General features: G+C 36.3%; 1 non-coding gene across 1 annotated transcript; it reads left to right on the top strand.

Annotated features, from left to right (window-relative positions):
* The first annotated feature begins 7,034 nt into the window (after positions 1–7,034).
* TRNAA-UGC (transfer RNA alanine (anticodon UGC)) lies at positions 7,035–7,106 on the top strand. Its single transcript has one exon. It is a non-coding gene; the product is annotated as a tRNA-Ala (tRNA).
* Positions 7,107–8,162: the final 1,056 nt, after the last annotated feature.

Genomic DNA, 8,162 nt, shown 5'->3' with positions numbered 1-8,162 from the left:
ATAATCACAGAAAAAATACCAGTTTTATATTTACAAGTAATAATATCTATAAGTGTGCCGCGAGAATCCAAGTAACACCCGTAGTGTGCCGCAAGTTGAAAAAGGTTGGGAAACGCTGTTTTAGAAGGTAAAGCATCATATCCTACGAGTTATACATTCCAACAACACATTTTGTATATTGGGTTGCGTATATCTCGGGTGTTTGTTTCATGACCAAATAATGAAAAACGAAGGATAACCATTTCTCCAGTCAAAGATGAATCTTTATTGTTTTGAGTGTCTTGGCCAATGAACACCATATATCACTGACATTATAATTAGTTGTGTATGTAATGTATTTGCTTCTTACATAATGCATGCAAGAAGGAAGAAAACAGTTACCAAACATGAGTTAGAAAAACTCCAACCGGACGTAGACTCAAATCTTGCAAACGGTGCGAGATATTGAAGAAATAATCGAAAAATTCTCTCCTTTATGGTACCCCTTGCCATTTTTTTTTATTTATTTATCAAAATGTCTTTCACTCATGTCTGCAAAGAAGCATGTACAGATGTGAGGAGTGACAAGCCGATTCATGCTCACATGTGAATGATGCGCTGTGTAGATAGCGCAGGTTCAGGTAATCTATATATTAAAATGCTAGGTTTATATGTTTGTCTCCAATGAAAAGTTTATATGTCTGCCTCTAATCCTTTCGAGAATGAGATCTCAAAAGTCACAAGTGCTAGAAACGTGTCGTTTCCACTGGTCGACTTCAAATTTTGTGTAGTTTGTCCATTTCTAATTGAATATTAAAAAAAAAAAAAAACTTGGTCGTTACTTCTTTATTCCAATTTTAGTGGTACACTGGAAGTGTTGAAATTTTAAAAAGTAAAGCATCATATAATACGAGTTACACATTCCAACACCACACAGTTGCATATAGAAGTAGTATATCTCTCAGGCGTTTGTTTCATGGGCAAATGATAATGAAAAACGAAAGATAACTATTTCTCCAACCTAAGATGAATCTTTATTGTTTGGAGTGTTTTGCCCAATGAACACCATATATCACTGACATAATTATTTGTGTGTTTAATGTATTTGTTCATTGCATACTGCATGCAAGAAGAAATAAAACCCTGATCATACATGAATTAGAAACTCCAAGCGGAAGTAGGATCAAATCTTGCAAACAGTGAGAGATATTTAAAAAAACAGTTGAAAATCTCCCCTTTATGGTACTTCTATCCGATTTTAATCAACACGTCCTTCACTTGTGTATGTAAAGGGACATGTACAGATGTGAGGAATGACATAGTGATTCATGCTCATAATGTGAATGATGTGCTGTGTAGAGAGGGCAGGTTCAGCTAGTAGATACTTATTTTTCTTAACATTCCTCTTTATTCCTCTCCAGTGAAATGTCTGAGGAAGGTAATTCGGTACGTATCACCATTCGTAACGTTTAGGAAACTCACAATTCTTATTGTTGGAGTTGAAAATATATATCATGAATGTCTGCTCCATTTCAAGACTCACTAAAAGTTTGAAGTAAGAAGTGAGCTAGAAAGAGACAAGCTCAATTGTTTCCATCATTCATCAAATATGAGAAGAACAAGAAAATCTGCCGCTCTTCCATCAAACACACGAAAGATGTGTCTTTTGTACTCTTATAACTGAGTTCGGCTGTGATTTTGATGGACTTTTAGAAAACAGAGTGGAATGTTGGTAGATAGAATGCTGTTCTATAAAAGACCCATCTTTACCCTTTTTTTCTTCCCTGCTCTTTTCTTAAGAAGAAGCAGAAGAAACCGTAAACGCGTTCTCCACATCCATCACATCTCACGCGGGTCTCCTTGAATTATGGTCGGACGTGCCCCCCTGTGGACAACCTTTTATGGGGTCTGTGGCTCGAAGGTGTCTCGCTGGGAAATGATCTTGGGAAGTTAGCCAGGAAAGCAGTGAAAGTGTGCTTAATACAGCTCCAAACTAGGGATAAAATGTGACGTAAAACTGAACACCGGAGAACTCTTCCTTCCGACTCTATGCTATACATCATATTTAGTATCGAAAGCTCGAATGTAATTTACTTATACACACGCTCTCTCTATCTCTTTCTTGTCTGGGGAATTGTGAAACTAGTGGTCACCCAGGGTACGTCACCGTTACTGATCGCAAGAAGTTTAGCATCATATTTTGCTATGTCCCGCTTCTTCAAAACGAGCATCTTCAAAAGCAACTTATTAGTCAACATCTTTTAAACTTAAAAGAAGTATTTAACATTATTATTAATAAACGGAATGCATCAAGATATTTTTCGTATGAAGTTCTAAGCTTGCAAACAGGACACTATAATTGATGATACAAGAGAGTTCAGTGCGGATGGGATTACCTACTGTATACTGACTATGAAACCAACACTATGCAAATTATGTAAGATTAAACAATGACGACTTTCTTTCATGTTTATCCAGCACAGAAAACTGACATTTTTTTAACAGTTGAAACTAATTACTATGTAAAAGAAGAAAAGAGAGCAGAGCAAAACGATGCTTGCAATGTTCTGTGACGATTACACTTTCTCTTAACAAATTTAGTTGCATTACTCTACAAATAGAAACATTTGAATTACAAATAAGGATTGAGTAGTACGATTATATGAATAAACAAGGTGTAACACGTTGATTTAATTATTTTTTTCTCTTGGATTTTAAATACTTAGCACAATTTGTTGTTGTTTTTGTACTTTAACTTTAGTAAAGAGGTATGAAAACAAAAAAAGACTGTTCTACTTGTTTTGTCACGTTATTCCAGGGCTCTAGTCGAGGGTACACACCGTATACCTTCTGCTTAATCTTAGTCATCAGAGTGTACCTTCTGCTTAAAAGTGTATATAGTACTTTCTACTTTTGTTTCGTTTATATTTATTAAGTTATGTTTATGTTTATTTTTATTTTTTTCATATTTATATTTATTTTAATCGAGCCATGACTATATCACTTTTTTTCTTTTATATTCTTAACAGGTGTTCAAATATATGAGTCATGCAGGGACGGATCCAGGGGGTATCGGGTCGATCCCTCCCAGAAGAGGAAACTTTCCTATTTTATATATATAAATAAAACCCATCCTAGAGTTTGGAGCTCTTAAAAGTAGCTCCATGTAGCAGTATTACAACCCATCGCCCCCCTCCCATAAGTCCGTCTTGGATCCGCCCTGGAGTAAAAAAAAAAATCCGGCGCTTTTTTTGTTCCTTCTCGTAATGAGTTGGTCCCTTCTCCATACCTAAACCTATTTATGTTATTAATGCTGTGATGTAAGTAAGGAGTGTTATCAAATAAATAGTATGAAATGCTTTTAGACTATAAAACAAAAATTATTCTTTATATTTTAATTGAATTAATTAGTACATACGATTAACATTGTTTAAAAAAAAATATCTTCAAGTCTCTTACGACAATCATAGATGATCACAAAACAGCGTATACTCTCTGAAAATTTTAGGACTACAGCACTGCGTTATTCGGTGTTTCATCTATAGTATTGTATAAAAAGGCACGGTAGGAGTGACTGATTAATCATAGCCCAGGCCATTCTACTAAAAGCAGAAATATGAGGTTTGGACAGAATACTTCTTTTTGTGACAAAAGCAGGGAACAAAGAAGAACTTTTGGACATACATATACTAAGGAGATTTATTATTTTTTGACAGGAATAGTGTGTCTCATAAATCCTTGAAATCAGAGAGATGAAACTCGAGATATAAACTCATCATTTATAATAAAAGAAAAAAGAAAGAAAATCCGTTTGAGCATTTTCGAAAATTCTGCTCCTGAGAAAGGAGAATTGGATATTTCTAAAATACTCAAGTAGCCCTTTGTTTAATCAGAATACACTGAATGTGGAACTCGTTCAATTTAGAGATCTGAAATTTGGTATAGAGACTATAAATTAAATGTAAAGAAACATATATTTCAGCGTTTCCGAAAACCCGGAAGGCTGGCGTAACCGCTCAAACGAAATAATATCCACAACCTCTCCGCACATTTTAACCTTGTGAAGGAGCTGAAGGAAGATGCTATATTTAATGTAATTTTTTCAGAAGAATAGAAATGCAGAGAATTCCTCAGAAGGAAAGAAGAGCAATCTATATAAGAACTGATGATAGCATACTATCACTACTTCATCATCCAACAGAAGATGGTGACCTGAGAAAATGTTTCAAAAGCTTGAGCTTTGTATATGCATAAGTTTCAATAGTTAATAGCAGCAGCTTATTTTGGATTTATGTTTTTCTTCACCGGCAACGTGCAGTTTATACAAAATGCAGAGTACAAGGTTCTAGTAGGAGCCGTCTAGGAGTGTAAACCAAATGTAATGTGGCATTATAGTCATTACCTTATTTCATGCTCCTGGACGCATAAATTTTGCTCTATAGTATGTTATCCCTATAAAAAGCCTGAACGTGGATTTAAACAGCATCGGGTGGGTCGGTATTCATCTTAATGATTCCGAAAATTATAGATTCGACACTAATATGTGTCGTTTTCGATTGTTTATACATGTGTCTAATAGGGATCTGAACTTAAAATTACACGGCATAGGAAGTTTCACTATTTAACTCAGCAATCCCAAATAAGGATTAAATATTAGTATCGATCAGTTTTGAATATTTTACACGTCCCCCTTCTCACATCCCCTAGGAGCGCTAAGGAATTTTATTCACGCTGTAATCTGAACTTGAACCTAAAACAATTATTGATTCGACACTAATATCAGTCCTTTTCGGTCATTTTACGTCTCATTCTTCCCCAGCCCACGTGTGCTGATTGAGGCTAAACTTGAACTTAAGCGGACGGGAGTGACACGAGACAGCAAAAACTATTGGTTCGACATTGATATCGATCATTTTATTATAGTTATAAGTCACTGCTCCTACTTCCCCTAGACTAGAGGGTCTTACTGCCCCTTGAAGATAAACTTGCACTTAAAGGAGAACGGAACTATCACCAATCAGCCTCAGGACCCGGGAAAACATGGACTCGACACTAATATCGGCTGTTTTCTAATATTTTTACATGTCACCATTTCACAACTTGCAGAGTGATAATAAGTGCTGAATTCGGACTTAAATGGCATCTGTAGAGTCACTATTTATATCTAAACGTCACCAAAAGCTATGGATTCGTCAGTAATATTGGACGCTTTTCGATCATTTTTATATGCCTCTCCTTCCAGTTTTCCCTAGATGTGATATTGGGTTTTACCCCCACTGAGGGCTGAGACAACGGTATCGAGACTGTTACCAATTAACTTAGCGACACTGAAAAGTATTGATTCGACACTAATATCGGCCGTTTTCGATATTTTTACATGCCACCATTTCACCAACGCCAAGGGTGATAATTGAGGCTAAAATACGACTTAAACGGCATCTGGAGAATCACTATTGATCCAACCGACCCAAAAAAATTATGGAATCGACACTAATATAAGTCGTAGTCGATCATTTTTTATGTTTCACCCTCTCAATCACTCCTAGTGGTGCTAGGGGGTTTTACCCCAACGGGGGGCTGAACTTGGACTTAAACGGCATGGAGACTGCTATTTTAAGTTAGCGACGCTGAGAATTATTGATTCGATACTAATGTCGGTCATTTTCGATTATTTTTACATGTCATCGTGCTGAGAGGGTTAAAATTTTGTTTAAATGGCATCTGGAGTATCACAATTCATCTCAGCGACCACGAGAACTATGGTTTCGACTCTAATACGGTCGTTTTTGATTATTTTCCAATATCTCCCGCTCCCTCTAGGTATTTCAGGGCTCTTACCCTCACTAAAAGTTGAGATTTGAATTAAACGTTATCGGAAAATTTTCTAATTTCCGACTAAACTGGGAGAGAAGGTTGACCATTGACAAATCTTTAAGTTTACAAAGAAACTCACTTTTCTTCATTTTCTCAAACCTACACATGAGGTTTTTTATTCATGCACATCAGTTTACTCAAACGAACGACATATGTCGATTCGTATATGTATGAGATTACCGTTTTTCTTTCTCGTTAAACGCTAATAATATACGTTTTTTAAACTTCGCCTTAAACATCGATAATTATGGGCTTAGGTTCTTTATACTGGAATATATATATTGATATTGAAGGGATGGTGGAAAATGTGTTAAATAGGGTGTGTTACTAAACTAACAACCAATAAGAGAAAGAAATCTGAGAAGTGGAGGTACCGGGGATCGAAACCAGGGCCTTTCACATGCAAAGCAAATCCTCTACCGCTGATGTACCGATACATCTCCATCTACTTTACATCATGTGCAGAACAATTTTAAGGTTTAAAATATACTTTAACTGTATGTTAATGCTTTGACGTTAATGTTTCAAGTAGCAACGTAATTGCAAATCCAATTCTCTTTATTAAGAATGACAATGGTTCAGAGACTTGGACATTACGAAAGTTAGAGAAGAAATATTTGGAGAGCTTCGAAATGTGGTGTCGGAGGAAGATGGAGAAGATAAAATGGATAGAAAGAATAACAAACGAAGATGTTTTGAAACGTATAGGAGAGAAGAGCACACCTCTATCCAGCATACTTCGTAGAAAGGCCAATTGTATTGGACACATCTTGCCAAGAAATTGTCTTTTTCATACTGCCATAGAAGGAAAAATGAAAGGAAAGAGAGAAACAGGAAGAAGAAGAACACAAGTGATCTATGATTTGAAAAATAGAAGAAAATATTGGAAGTTAAAAGAGGAAGTTGGAATCGAGAAACATGAAAGAAACATTTCCAGGCCAAAACTGAAAATTAAGAAAGAAAAAAAAAACATTATTAATCCCAGGATCTGCTAAAAGGCAGAACACGTAATAATAAGAAGAAGAATGACAAAGATGATACGAACACTATCTTAATTCTGTGAAAGCTATAGTCTTTTATTTTTATTACCCTCGAATTATAACTCATTCCTAGGCAAAAATACCGATCCGTTCATGTAACAGAGAAGGTTGACAACTTGCTTCAGATAGTTGAGTGTCATCGGGGATGTAGCTCAGTGGTAGAGCGTTCGCTTTGCATGTGAAAGGTCCCGGGTTCGATCCCCGGCATCTCCACTTTTTTATTTTATTTATTTATTTATTGAACAAATTCCCAGATACAGCATAACTTTGCCATTTTACACAGGGGCATGCTAACAAAAAAAAAAACAAGACAACAATAACAACAACATAGAAAAAAGAGTGTAAAAGTAAAACTATTCCGTCAAAGCTCGTTTAATTGCTCTTTCAAACACTGGGTAGCTCGAAAAAATGTCCACATCAGTTGTTACTTGATTGTAACAGTTTGATATTCTATAAAAAAGAGACCTCTGTATAACAGCCAACCTAGGACGGGCCAGGTGGAATACGTGGGTATTCCGGGTGATGCGGGAAGGGACACGTAAGGATAGTTCCTGAAGTAATATTTCCGATCTTAAGCTTCCATTAACTATTTTATGTAGATATTTCAGGTCAGAGATAATTCTGCGTACTTCAGGAGTCTGAATATTAAGATGTCGCAAGAGTTCCTTCTTAGATAATATTCGAAATTGCAGGAACACGAAAACGGACTATAGCAATGAAGAAATTGAGAACAGAATCAATTCTGGAGAGATGTGTAGGTGCTGCCATGGCCCATATGGGAGAGTAGTATTCGATCTTGGGCGCTATTAAAGTCTTATAAAAAGTTGCTAATGAATAAACAGTGCGTAGTTCGGTGAATCGATAAAGAAGTCCCAACATGCGCATTGAATTCTTTAGTATTGAGGAGATGTGGTCAGAGAACGTGAGTTTCGAATCAAAGATGACACCAAGATCGTTATGACTAGCAGAATGTGTGATAGGGGAATCGTTGATATGGTATGTGGAGGGAACAGGTGACTTTTTCAAAGTAATAGTAATCCTGTCACATTTCTTACTGTTGAGTTTCAAGTGCCACATTTCACACCAGCCTGTAAGGTAATTTATGTCTTCCTGTAGAGCAATTGTGTCATGGAGAAACGATATTTCTCTGTATAACTTACAATCGTCAGCAAAAAGCAGAAGGCCACTAGGTTGAGCTGATAAGTGCGTGTAGAGATCATCCATATACAGGACAAACAGCAGAGGCCCAAGTACACTCCCTTGAGGCAC

The sequence above is a fragment of the Thermobia domestica genome, chromosome 6 (assembly GCF_964235325.1).
Source record: "Thermobia domestica chromosome 6, izTheDome1.hap1.1, whole genome shotgun sequence".
In the NCBI taxonomy this organism is placed as follows: domain Eukaryota; kingdom Metazoa; phylum Arthropoda; class Insecta; order Zygentoma; family Lepismatidae; genus Thermobia; species Thermobia domestica.
Note: the sequence above shows the minus strand (reverse complement) of the source record. Positions and strands in the feature narration are given on the sequence as shown.